At 37.9% G+C, this 14534-nt stretch overlaps 1 protein-coding gene across 2 annotated transcripts in view; it reads left to right on the top strand.

Annotated features, from left to right (window-relative positions):
- STK38L (serine/threonine kinase 38 like) overlaps positions 1-14534 on the top strand; it is an 82795-nt gene that overhangs the window by 4914 nt on the left and 63347 nt on the right. Inside the window, exon 2 of one of the 2 annotated variants that reach the window (XM_019668037.1) lies at positions 1316-1391. The exons of the other annotated variant lie outside the window; for it this stretch is intronic. The gene's annotated coding sequence lies outside the window, so the exon portion shown is untranslated. The remainder of the gene's footprint in view (positions 1-1315; positions 1392-14534) is intronic. 2 annotated transcript variants of the gene reach the window in all.

The raw sequence follows: 14534 nt of genomic DNA, 5'->3' as shown, positions 1-14534 counted from the left end.
TTTAGTTGTGTTGTCGTGGCTGCCTTGATGTCCTGAATCATTTTGACTTTGGGGAAGAGCCAGCCAGAAGTTGCACGGTGCCAAGATCTGGTGAATAAGTTGGATGAGGACACACCGTAATGTTTTTATTTGACAGAAATTGCCGTACCAGAAGTGGTGTGTGACACAGAGTTTGTCATGATGGAGGATGAAGTAAAGACACTCACAAAAGAGGACTTCCAGAACTGCTTCAGAAAGTAGCAAGAACAATGGGATAAGTGTGTTCGAAGCGAGGGGGAGTATTTTGAGGGGGATTAATGGCAATGTGTCTTTTACTGTAAAAAATTTATTTAATTTAAACATTCACCTTATTTATTGATCATACTGCATGCATATTCCTGTAAGTACAGGTTTGGTTTTGAAAGGTTATTCTTAGTAAAAAAGAGTGTTGGTTGGTCCATCAAAGGAAAACCAGACATACTCTCACCTCCTTGCTAACAGAAATGTTTTGAGCATCTTTTCCCATAGTAGATTAGTTTTATCTGCACTGAAAATCCACTGAGATAGGTAAGCTCCCTCTTAGATGATCTCTGCACAGGTCTTAGGGAAGACCTTAGCAGTTACAGGTCATGTGGTGAGCTGACCACTCACATTGGTGGTGTGTAAATTAAAAAAGACCTCAAACTTTGACAATTTGTGGCTTATGATAGTAGCACTTGTACTATGCTCAGCTTTGAAACTCTTAAATGAGCTCCTAGCTGTCCCCTGAATTAACAGTAGACCAGTTGACAACCCAAACTGATGTTGATTCTCTGGCCACACATACAGAAGGTTTCCTGTTTTCCTTGTCTTTTGCTGATTCTTATTGATTGCACAAGGTATGTGTTTTTCACATGTTACAGTATTCAAATCTCTGATCCCATATGCACAGGCAGCATCCATTATTTTCTTACCTTTTACAGTTTTTGCTATCTACATCTGATTCAGAAGAGGAGTCTATTCCTCTTCTTTCTAATTTTGGAACACTTTTCCTGCTTTTGCAGTTCCTGAATATGATGTAGTTACTAGTAGTTAATGCCTCAAAATCAACCATAAATACAACAGCTTCTCCCAGAATAAAGAACAAGATGGCAGAAACTTAAATGACTGTGCATGATTGCTAATAGCATCTATTTTTGACAAGCAGAGTTGCTGTACCTTTGCTATGGCGCCTAGCTTTTATTCTGTGTGTGAAAATTTAGAAAATTGAAAGTTTAGAAACAGAAGCTTCTGTACATGTTAATAAGCATAAATTTGTTTTATTTTTATTTTTCGATCCTGTTCTCCATCCATGTAGTCATTGCCATTCTGCTTTTATGACTTGGAGATTTTGGCAACGGTTCTGTAGATTCTTCAGCAGTCCTGGAGACACAGTGAGTAATTCAGACATTTCATATGAAAATGCTTTGTATAATCTGTATGTTTCAAATTTTGTCTCCCAATAGTAATATATAAACTTAACTCTCTGTATCTTACCTTCCCCTCTGACATGTTCTTGGCTCCTTTTTCTTCCTGAGTGTCACTAATCAAGGTATAGGTCTAATAATAATTTTATCAGCAACAGTGACCATTTACTTATTATCACTATGTGTAAGACATAGTGCTAAGTACTTTGTATAAATATTATCTCATTTAATCCCAGCAGCGACCCTGTGCATTATCATCTACTTACAAATGAGGAAACTGGAGCCTAGTGAGGTGAAGTGACCAGGGACACACAGGTAGATAGTAAGTGTAAGAGTTAGAAATGGATCCCTAAGACCCAGGTTTGCGCTCTCTTGTATCACTTTATTTTATTACAAAACCGTCTCCTTTGCTCTCTAATTTACCTCCTAGTTTCACCTGAGTTTTCTGTCTTCCCTCTCCTCTCTCTCCCTTTTTAGGAGTTATTTACAGTTTTGCATATCAAACATAAAACTTCTTTTGGTAAAAGTATACAGAAATAATTCAGCCTTATTAAGATTTCCTATAGAAGGGACTTGCTCTTGGAGAGAGCTATTGTAAGAATAATATCAGTAACATCTTATATTTGTGTTGCACTTTAGAGTTTTATAAAGCATTTTCATATATTTTCTTACTTAATCCTGATAGCAAACTTAAACTTGGGTCTTTAGGTTAAAAGTTGCTACCAACAGTTTGCTGAAGACTCCAGAAAATGAGTTGATGAGACAGTTTTTGCCCTTAGCGATTTTAATGATGAAATAAATGATATAATCAGATGTTCTGACTTCATTCAAACCAATTAGGAGCAGATAAATATCATTGTGGCACAGCATTTTCATAAAAGGTTTCGTGGTTTTGAGCGTTCAGCTGCTTTTTGGCCAAAATTGAGAAGTTGGAATTTTAGTGCTTGCTTTTAAATGATGAAATGTTAAAAGTTTTCAGTTCTTGTGATTCAGTGAATGATGGATAAGCTGCTGTCTCCCTCATTCTTCGCATAACTATTGCATTCAACTAAAATAATGATGGTGAAGGAATGGGGTGGAGGGAGGAAGAGAGGACAGGCACCATTGCAAAAGTGAAATGAAAGAATTGGGGATCTTAGGACAGATTTGATGAGGTATCTTATAGTAACACTGTTGCAGGAAATTGGATGTAAACTGTAAAAAATGGATAAGCTACAAGTATTCACCTCTGGAAAGTTGTATTATTTGAGAGATCAGAAGGCTTATGATCCATTTTTGAAATATTTTCTTGTGCCATCTTGTTTTATTGAATTTAATTTTAAATTTTTACTAAGCTGTGGACATTTTCACTTAGTTAAACATTTGCCCTTTTACTTGCCCCCATTCCACACCATGTTTGTCCTTCATAATTTTTCTGTATTTTTCAGCAGAGGCTGGTTGCCTGGTTTCTAGTACCGGGGAGCTGCCTTTTGTTGTGTTTTTACAATAGAGATCCATTTCATTTGGACACATCTTTCAAATCTGAGGATAGTCTCCATCTGTCCATTGTTATCTAGTCAAACAAAATAGACTTTTCTATTTTTGTGGCTAGAGTGGAAAATTTTCAGTCCTGAATTGAATAGCCATTGATATTCTTTTTTTGTTTTTGTTTTTGTTTTTTGATCCATTGATATTCTTAATGCTGGCAAATCCTGAAGGAATCACAGACTTATAATGTTTTAGTGAGGTTAGTCACCATAATTCAACATTTATCAACTGTTGTATTTTCAGGGCACTGGATTAGGTACCATTCAAAACAGAGATGAATAAAATGTATTGCCCTTCCATTTAGAAAGACTTAATCCAGTAAGATACATAATGTATGGACACAAATTCAAACAGAAAGTGAGAAGTGAGTAACGGCACCGTGGGAGCAGAGGAAGGAGTGATTGCTTCTGGTTAGAGATTAGGAAGGCTTCCTATATAAAGTGAAATAGAAATTGACCAATTAGAGTAAAGGACATGCCAAGCAGAGGGATTAGCATGATTTCGATATATCTCTATAACATCTAATAAATTGTATGTTAATTATTTACTTCTCTCTCTGCCCTATTGAATTTGAGCCCATTGAGCTTAGAGAACAGGAGTTTTTCAGCTTTTCATTCTCTGCATCATCAACTGCTCAACCTGGTACATTTAATTAAAGTTATACTTTAAGATGACAGTGGCAGTGGTGTATATGGGATGGATTCAAGGGAAGAGGGCCCAGAAATGGGAAGCCCACTGAAGAGACTATTTTAAATAATCTAGGAGATAGATAGTGAAGCTCTAAAGTAGGTGGGATTGGAAAGGAGAGACTTGGAGGAATGAGTGTTGAAACCTAGGGAAGTTCTTTTCCTCTGTGGATCCCTATGAGATACGTGACGTGTACCCGGAGATGCAGTGATGGTGCTCCCTCAGAAAGCAGTCAGGTGACCACAGAGCTCCATTCACAGGTACAGAAATAATAGCACACAGAACATAGCTGCTGTAATGAAGGAGCAGTCAGAGGAATGCTTAAGGGAAAGGAGCACCGGTTTGGGAGAATCAAAGAAGCTTTCCTGGGAGGTGGTAGTGTTTGAGCTCAGACTTGAAGGGTGAGCAGGAGTTTTTCAGGCCAACAAGCAGCGGGAGGACATTCTAGCATACAGATGTAAGAGGCTGTTTAGGCAGCTGCAAGAATCTGGATTGTTCTAGTGTTGGGACATGAGGTTGGATAGGATCAACTCATTTCTATAAAACAACATTTTTTATTTGCCATTTTAAAAATATTTATTTGACCTAGCGTTAGCACTCTGAGCTTTTGTGTTTCTGTGCCTCTTATAGCCTAATGGAAGCTGCTGTGCTGTGCTTACCACTCCCTGCACATAACACTACCAGTGATAAATTGTCTCTTCCTTTTGGTGCAATTAAACAGAGAAGGTAATGATACCATTAGCCAGATAGTTAGAGAGAAAAAAAATGCACTGAAAACCTTTTTTCTGATGAATGTGTATAGCAACTAGCATTGTTGTATAAAGAGACTGTAGAACCAAAGCATAGCTTCCAGAGCGCTTGACCTGAGGGAGGGGATTGTGGTAGGAACACAATTATTTACCTTTCTCCTCAAGTTTTATGGAGCCCTTAAACATTTCCCAGAACTATAATATTTAGTCCTGAAGTTCTTTAATTCTGATTCTAGTCTTGATTTTTTTTTTCATTTTCTCTACTTAACCCTTGTTATGTTTTAATAACTTAGCATGACTAAACTTCAAATGATGTCAAACATTGTCTCTAATTTGCTCCCCTCCCACTTTTTCTGGTCAGTCAGAAACCTGTTTCTGCAAATCATGATTCTGAACTTGGTATGTGTAACCTGTATTAGCCTGCTAGAACTAAAAAGCTCTCTAGGGTCTTTCTTCATGTAGGTTTATTTTCTATAGCCATTTATTTTTGCTGTCCTGTGAATTGGGACACTGAAATATTATGGAATGTAGTTAAGTTGTTTTCTAAGGACAACCAAAAAGTTAATTGTATACTCCAATTAGAATTATATCCATTGTATTTCTAGGTCAGGGTTTGGCAGCTGTGTTAGCTTTAGTGGTAATAAAAGTTTATGGCCACTACCAGAAGGAAAGTGAAAGACAAGAACAGGAAAAACAAAAGAAGGTTTATAGAGTGGTGGAAGAGGCATAGGGTGGGGGCAGGAGAAAAGGTGCATATGGTTAAAAGAGGTCAAGTTCCTCTAACACCTGTTCCAGGTTCCACTTGGTGGGACCAGTGCCATATTTTAAGATTAAGTTGAACTGCCAATAATCCTATCTAGCACTACACTGGGTGTACTGTTATGCCAAAAATGACAGTTTGTTTTAATAAAATATTTCTGGATTTAATTAAAAGATTGTATAGTACCTATGTTTCTCTGTTTTTAGAATTGAGTAGAATGGAAAACAGAAACACACTTTAAATATTAGTGAAAATAGTGGGTACATTTCTGAAATGGAGTAAAACATTTAAGACTTAAGCCCATACATTATGTATAGCCCCAGCCAGGCAATAGGTTGCAGAAAGGGAAGGGAAGAATAAGTAGGAACATGTGTTTGGGTAAAACTGCATTCTCATACCAACCGTGTAATTGAACCCACAGAGAGAAAAATGGGGTAAGAAATTAGATCTAGAGCCTGAGCTCTCCTGTCCAGGTAAACCAAGTAAACCTTCCTTTTTCAGAAAACAGCATTATCAAACAACAACAAACTTTAATTCTTCAAATTGTTTTTTCATTATTGGACTAACAATGCCAAAGAATAAAAATAGGTATGATTTTAGTTTTTCTGTAATGATAATAAAGTTATTTCTCAAATTGTAAGTAATACTGGATTGAATGAAAGTCTTTGACTCATTTTCAGAGTTGAAACATGTTGTAGAGGTCATCTAGTTGAATTTTATACTGTGAATTCCCTCTAATCCCCCACAAGTGGATGTTTAGTATTTGCCTAAAGAATTTAGTTCCTTGACTAAAGACAAGGAACTTAACAGATCACAAGATAGCTAACTTTCATTCCTTTGAATGGTTGGTATTCTCCAGCTCTCTGTTCCCAATCCTCTTTCCTTCGCACTCAGTACACTCTAAGGTCTGGATGATCGCAGATGCTGTGATTATCTTCAGTGAGGCCCTTGTGATGGTCACTTCCAAATCTGTATATCTTGCTTAGACCTCCCTTCTGAGCTTGAGACTTCATTGTCCATCTCTTTCCTAGATATCACCACCTTGGTGTGTTCCATAGTTACCTGTGTTCCAGGTAACTAGGATTCAGCTTACTCAGCTGACTTTATCTTTTCCCTTCTCGGAATCTTTCTCTTGCAACTTGCCTCTCAAGGCATGATATAGTTCTCGTATTTCGTTGCCTAAGCGCAAACCTGGAACTCATCTTTGACTCTTCCTTCTTGTTTATCATTCACATCCAGTCATTATTAAGCCTTCCTTACTACCTCTTGAATTCTGTCTTTGATCTTTCTCCAATGTCAGTATTTTCATTCAGGCTCCAAATTACTGAAATAACCATCTCCCTGCTACCACTCTTGCCCTCTTCCAGTCCATCTTTCATGTGACTGCCAAAAGGGTTCTGCTAAAACATAAATCTGATTATGTAACTACCACACTTAAAATTTCCAGTGATTCCCCTTAACCTTCTCCAGACTCCTTAGCTAGGCATGTGAGTCTGAGTCCCTTTAAGAAGTGGTGCCTTTTTGGTTTTCTAGTCTTATTTTTCCTTACCCACTCTACTCACTGAACCACTAGCTCTCTCTGATGTTGGGTCTCACACACTACTTTCTGGAATGCCCTTTTTCACATTCTTTTGGGTAATTCCTCTGTTTTCGTGAGTACTCTGCTTAGGCATCTCTACTTTCAGGGCTGCCTTCCTTGACGTCTAACCTCTTGTCAGGGTTAGGTACCCCTTCATTGCTTTCCCATAGCACCTTGTGCATATCTCTTGCATACATTTTTTTATATCCTAAATGTCATAGCTAACATCATGAGCATTTACCATGTGCCAGCTTACTGAGCATTTACTGTGTGCCTGGCATGGAGCAGTATTAATTAGAAAGTTCTTCCTTATACAGCTTTCAACTGGTTCTCATCACAGAATTAGAGATAATTGCTTATCACCGCAACAGTGGTATTTGAAGATGGCTATCTTACCATCTTGTGTTTCAGGATAAGCATGTTCATTTAATTTGTTCAGATATCATGGATTCTAGACCTTTTACCTTCCTGAACACTCTCCTCTATGTGTTACATTTTGTTAGTTTTCTCTCTTAAAATGTGTGGTTCAGTTTTAGATAAAATACAGTTGTCACAAAGAGAGGCAGGACTTCACAGGTATGTGGTGTCTGGCCATGGGTTGTCATATTTAAGGTATAGGGCTCACTTTTCCAGGTCCATAAATGTGTGCTTTGTGTTTTTGTGTCCAGAAGTAAGTCAGGGTTGTTGAAATTTGCTTTCATTTAGCAAGTGACCATGAGATACATAAAAACAAGAATGCCAGTTAATGAATTTATTAATATAACTGAATAGAATGGAAACTTGCATCATTTGGCGAGCACAATCTCATTCCAATAGGACTATCTGCATGGGAAGCCAGTCATTCTAATCAGAATGGGTAATCTCAGTGGGGAGTGTCCTTAAGCCATCACAGCCCTAGGAAGCCTCCTTTTTATAAGGATGCACTGCCCCACCACTAGATATCTGTCAGCCCATTTTCAGCTTGGACAGTTGGAGGAGTGCAGGCAAAGTCTTGCATGTTAAACTCCTGTTTTTTCCCCCCTTAGATGAATGTAACACTATTGTTAGCAGTCTTTAGCCAGAAGAAAACATAATTGACGAGGTTTCAGCTTTCTTAATTCACGTTTTAATCCTGCCTCCCAGAAACTACACCCTGCTCACTTTTTTTTTTTTTTTTTTTTTTTAGATTTTTATTGGGGGGATGGGAACAGTGCTGGGGAATTGGGGAAAGGGGAACAGACAAGTTGCTGTCTTTTTGTTCTTCAATCTAGTTGTGGAGGACGTTGCTTCACTGGCCCAAGTTGGCACCATCATTGCGCTCTTCTCTGGCGAGGCAGATCAGTCGCCGGCTTCTGGACGGCCGCTCACTGCGGCTGCTGGCCGCTCACGCTGGCTGCTGGCCACACACGGTAGCCCATGGCAACCCACTGCCACAGGGACTGCAGCCCACGCCGTCGCCGGCGACTCATGGCAGCCCAGCTCCAGGTTGAGCTGTTGTTCAGCATCTTAGCTGTGGAGGGCAGTGTCACTGGCCCTCTTATGTGGGATCCGAACCGGGGCCCTCTGGCATCCCAAGCGAGTTCTTAACCATCGCGCCACTCGGCCGGCCCCACCCTGCTCACTTTTGATTGGACTTGGGTGCTCCCAAATATCTTTGGCCACATATTTTCATGGAATTACTTACATTGGTAGCTAATTTCTACAACTCTGTTTGATTCATGTTATTACTTCCAGATGGGTGATTTAATTTTCAAATTATGAGAGCATTTTACTTTGTCCTTTTGTACTGACTATAGGGCATTGCCAAGTATTGAAAAGTTCTCTAAGTCTGAGCCGACTAGTACAGTGTAGAGTGTGGCATTCACCTTCCTGGTTCCTGACCTTACATGTCTCTTAATTTAGCTTAAGATTAAGATTGCATAAAGTTTGGGGGCAGCCATTTAACACTTTTAATTTGTGTGAAGCTTTATTCAACAAAGATAGTCAGTTATTATTTATGTATATAACAGTTTATCACAATTTATACTTAGCATTTGATTTTTTTGAATCCAAATATAATTCTTTACCTTCTTTCTATTACATTTTGTTTGTTAAAGTTAATATTCTGTTAAATTTGTTGTGAATTCTGATTCTGCTTTCCCACTTTTGATTATTCTCTCTAGGTTCTGGTCATCCTCACATTTTGATAAGGGTATTGTCAAAGCCTTATCCAGTTCATTGGTAATATAATTGCCTAAGTCCAGTGAACTTTGCAGAATTTATTTATGAGTATTCTGAGTTTTGTTGCTTAATCAGTTATAAACACATCTATTAGCCCATTTTTCTTCACCTTTCTCCCTCCCTTTCCCCAAAAAGAATTGAAGAGTGGAGCTTATAAAATACCTTTCAAGGAGTCACATAAATTATTTGTCCTGTAGATCTGCCAAAAGAAAGAAGAAAGTTCCTTGACAAGACTTGTTCTTCCTGAATCGATGCAGATTTTTAGTGATCACCCTTCTTTGTCTATTCAAAAACCATCTGCTTTATTATCTGTTCTAGAACTTTCCTGAGGCTGAATAATAAGGACAGCAGTTAATGTTTTGTAATGTCCATGCTTTTGTAATGTTCATGTTCTTTCCTCATTTTGAAAGATTGATAGTTTGTCTCCTGTCTTTCAGCAAAGCGCTCTGGTCTTCATAATTCATCAGAATACTTCTAGCATTCCGCACAATTTGTAATGTAGGTTCATGATATGTGAACTGGTCAACTGGCCAAGTTGAAGATCCACAGTGCACTGAGGGCAGCTCTTAAGGCTTCCTGTATCTTGCCCCAGCATTCTCAAGCCCCAGCATTCCACTCTTGCCTTCATTCTCCAGGGATGAGAAGAGAGAAAGGGCTTGAGTGATGGGATGCACTCTGGACTGAGAGTTCTCCTCTCTAATAGAGGGGTGGTACCTACCTCTGAAGGGTGTTGTAAAATAGAAATTTGTAAACTGTTAAGATGGTATTCAAGTGTAAGATTTTTTTTTTTTTAAAGATTTTTATTGGGGAATTGGGGGAAGGGGAACAGACAAGTTGACAAGTGTAAGATTCTTAAAAAGCAAAATAGAAGTAGAGGTTCCCCCTCCCCACATCATATATTAAACACCATTTCCCTTGACCAACTTACCCAGACGTTCTGTAAATTTTCTCTGCCAGACATGAATTCAGAAGCCCCTTTTGTAGTCCTTAATGGCTTTCTTAAGTTCAGCTCATTGTGGGCATTGTGCTTCCTGATACCATCCTGTGTTTCTTTTATAGCATCCATGTCTCTGTGCCTTCTGTCTTTTCATTGTGTCTCTCAAACCCCGAGTTCATTGGGAAGCTCTTTGTGCTGCCCGTCTTTTCACAATCTCCTTTTCTCTGTTGTTAATACTCCTTTGCAGTTTATAACCAGAATTCCATTTTTTATTCCAAATTGTTTCAAGTTTTACTCTTTTCTTTATGACTAGAATTAATAGGGACAGTACTGCTTGGTTACACCCCCCCCCATGTTTTTCTGACTCATTTTCTTTAATTCCCATTCCCATTCTCCCTCTCCCCCTCGTCCACTCCCTCCTCTCATCCCCCCTCTCTCCCTCTCCTTCTTCATCCTCTCCCTCTCTCTCATCTTTCTTTCCTGGATACTTTCAATAATGTAACTTCAGGGAATTATTTACTCTGAAACCCAGATGTTTGAACCTGGTATTTTATCAAGTCCAGTATAGACATAGGACATTTCCCTTGTTATTTTAAATTCATTTTCAGTTTATAGTTTACTTTCAACAGTTTAAAATGGACACTGCCTCTAGGGCAGTAATTATGTTTTCTACTTCCTTCAACATCTAGTAAAATAGAGATACCTTGTTTCCCCATGTATAAGATGCACCCTTTTAAAAAAATTTGGAGTCTAAAAACTGGGTGTGTCTTATACAGTGGTTGTAGATTTTTTTTTTACTTGCATTTCCTGCAAGTGATGAGGAGTTGTATGAATTTTATGATGAATAAAACTTGAGTTCAATAACTTTATGTAATAAGTTTTTTTCAAATTTCGGGCCCCCCAAAATTAAGGTGCGTTTTATACATGGGAGCATCTTATACTTGGGGAAATATGGTATTTACCATAACAGTCCTGAATAAGTATGAATTCTTAAGGATATAATTCAGGAGTAATCCAAGTGTTACCGGCGTTGGTCTTCTTGGGTCCCCCAGGATAAAAATAGGAAACCCCAGAAAGATTTCCAGACAAATTTTATTAAGCTTATGCTCAAGCACAAGGGAGGCAGCACAGAGAAATGGAAGGTCCTTCCAACTGGCTCAGGGATGAGCTCCGCTTAGCCGCTTTTATAAGCTGGGGAGAAATGGGGGCTTGTGTGAAAAGGTGGGCTTTTAGAAAGTGGTGAGCTTTTTGAAAAAGGTGGGTTTCCTTTACTGTCTACTTAACTATGTTTGCCCCTGTGCTGTGGGGGCAAGATGGCTGACTGCTCATTATTGCCATCCCAGGAAGGTTGTATAGCTGTCAAACCTTGATCAACTATGTATGAGGAGCAATGGTTTTGACATCTGCAAGGAAGTAGGTGGTTAGATGGAGACATAATAATCAGCAACTTCTGCACTTTTGTGTAGGGAGTGATGGGGTGGTGGCATTCTTGTGGTCCACTTCTCCGGCATTCCTTCAGACCCGGGCCCAAGTACCTATGCTGTCTCACAAGGTCCTTATAGTTTCTACAAGTCCTATACATTCTGGCACTTCTTATTAGCAGTAGCAGAAGTAGCAGCAGCAGCTGTCTGTGTGAACATGTTCATTTCTTAGTTTTTGCAGGGCACACTTGCTCATCAGCCAAGAGTCTGTTACAGATACCTATATGCTAAGGTATGAATCAGATTTCCCTGTACCCCCATTTATACCATTTTTTAACACTATCCAATTTCTAGACAAAACCACAGGACACTTTAAAAACTTGTGTTTTGGCGTTAGCACCCAGACAGTAATAATGCCTTTTTTGAGAACCCAGTCCACATTGAAATTACACATTGAAATTGAATATAAATTGTCTTTAAATTTAAAGTAAAATTTCAGCTTTAGAAAATAGAAATGTTGAAAACTAGTTTTTACAATTTATATTTGGTGAATTTCATATATGTTTTAATTGATTCAATACAAAATAAGTAAATTAAAATACCCCTTTAAAAGGTAGAAAGCATAGAAATTTTGCTAGGTATTGATAGGTTAAGCATTCTAAAACATTATATTTTCCTCAAAAGAAAACTCATAAAATTATTAAGTAGTCAGTTTCTGAAATAGTTCTTAGTTTTAGAATGATATGGGTAGTGTATTTAAAATAGATTCAGAATAAGCAAAGTATTTGTTTTAAGAACTCTGTTTTAAATGACACTTTGTGTCCATTTCACCCTGTATTTAGGGAAGGTCAGATAATATAAGATAATGTTTGTAGAAAGCACTTTGAAAACTCTAAAGAACTTCATAAATACTGGTACTACTATTATGCATATGAAAATTATTTCTTATCCATTGGCATTTGCCATCTCTTAACCAATAGCAGCATGGCACCTCTTGAATTAAACTGAGGCTCAGTGGGATTTGGTGATTTACACAATATGATCTTATAAATGAACAGGATTCTACCCAGATTTTTTGTTTTATTATGCAATTTTCTTTGACATTCATTCCAGTCAAAGCACTCTTTCAAAAGATCTAGTGCCTGTTCTCATGGAGGTTAGAAGGTATTTGAGATTCCCCATTGGAAGACACTTAGAGAACCTCAATTATCATTCCCTAGAACTTTGTTTTTCCTAGTATGGGACATAGAGATGTCCTGTCATCACTATAGTATTATACCTAAAGGGACTCCATGCTTAAAGAGTTGCTTGTTTATATCCCTTAGGATCATGCTTGATCTGCCCAGATCACTACATATTAAAGAGAGGCTGGGGCTGAAATTGATCATTTCTTGCAGGATCAGTCAACAGATATTGAGCACTGTCTATGTGCTCTGCATCATGCTAAATACTGTAGGCGACAGAATAAGGTGTGGCTCTTGTCCTCAAGGAGTATGAAATTTAGTAGATTACTAACACATACTCGTATAACAGTAAATCCACCAACATGAGAGTGTGGAATCAAATGCCTAATTCTAAGATTCGGAATACGTGCTAGACAAATTCTGAAAAGTGAAACCTAAATGAGGTTGAAGAAATTAAGAAAAGCTTTGCAGAAGAGGAAAATTCATCAGGTTCTCTAAATACAAGTAGAAAGGAAAGGGAGGACCATGTTTAAGTTTATATATTCCAAAGTTTGGTGGTAAGGTTGATTATGGCATGTCTGTTGGCTGATGAGGGAGGAGACTGTCAAATAATGGGAAATAAAGAAGTTAGGGTGGAGCCAAATTATGGGGTTTAATAAAAGCCAGCCATAGAAGTTTAGATTGAAGCGGTAGAAAGGAAAAGGCCTTAAAAGTTTTTAAGCCAAAGAATGACATCATCCAAGATCTATAAAAGGAGCAGTGGTGTAGAGAAGGGAGAGAATGGCTCCACTCGCATGCAAGTATAGTAACATTACTGACAGTGCAATCAGGGCCTGGACTGATAAGGCGATGAAGTGAGAAAGAAGAGTAAGGCGGGATGGAAGAGAGACTTTGACAGCGTTATTAATGAACTTGAAACGGGGAAAGGAGAGATGAATTCAGGCTGCTTTCCAAGCTTTCTGATTGGGAGAAAGATTATTGTCATGAACAGTAATGGAGTTACTAGAAGATTGGCTGTGGGGAAAAAATTATCCATTTATTTTTGGACATAATTAAATATGAGTTATCTGTAAGGCGTTTAAGTTGAAATGTTCAGCAGACAGCTAGAAACAGGAGACTGCAGGTTGGATGAAAACACGGCGCGTTCCTCAGGTGTGTTCCTTATCCTTGTAGACTAGCACCTGAAGGCCTCGGGAAGGATGAGCTCGCTCTGATTTCAAAGACAGAGGTTCAGGGACTGGCATTGACGGATACCTTCTAATACAGAAATCTGGAGAGTCCCTAGTATTTACATTGATTGAAACTACTTTAAAAAATTTCCCCCCCTTGGTGATAAATGGCATGTAATGCTGAAAATTCAAAAAAATATATAAAGGAAAAAAAGATAATAATTAACAGTACTTTGGTCACTTAACTTTCTGGTCTTAATCATATGCATATAAAGAGATAGGAAATGCATGCATATATGAGTATGTATACACTATATACACATTATAGCTTGCTTTTTTCATTTAACATTGTGTCATAGTAATTTTTCCATCATGAAATACTGCTTAAAAATACTATTCTTAAAGAGCTGTATATTTTTTCATTATTTGGATTTATCATTGTTTAATCACCAATGTATTTGATGAACATTTAGATTGCTTCCAAAATTGTTGCTCTTATAATATTACAGTAAACTCCTATGAAATACTCTTCAGCTGTTACTTAGATATGAGCTCTCTGAAAGCAGAGATCTTTATATCCTAGAACCTAGAAGAGTGCCTAGACGTTCTAGTTGCTTAATTAAAAAACCAATTATTGACAGAATGAAATAAGACCATTAAATATTCAATTCCTCTTACTTCCTTAATTCTGATTCATTGTATTCCCAGGAACCTTCTGATTGTGATGTGGCTGTCCTTATAAATCTGGCTGTAGTGAAAGTATTGGCCATGTATGGCCGTCAATAGGCATTCTTGCTTCTTCCGCAGTTATATTTGTCATTCTTTTTTTTTTTTTTTAAATGACCTATTAGCACCAACTCACTTTTTTTTTTTTTTAAAGATTTTTATTGGGGAATTG

This window comes from Hipposideros armiger, unplaced genomic scaffold, assembly GCF_001890085.2.
Source record: "Hipposideros armiger isolate ML-2016 unplaced genomic scaffold, ASM189008v1 scaffold_513, whole genome shotgun sequence".
Classification (NCBI taxonomy): domain Eukaryota; kingdom Metazoa; phylum Chordata; class Mammalia; order Chiroptera; family Hipposideridae; genus Hipposideros; species Hipposideros armiger.
The sequence above is the reverse complement of the archived record's forward strand: the minus strand, read 5'-3'. Positions and strand labels throughout refer to the sequence as shown.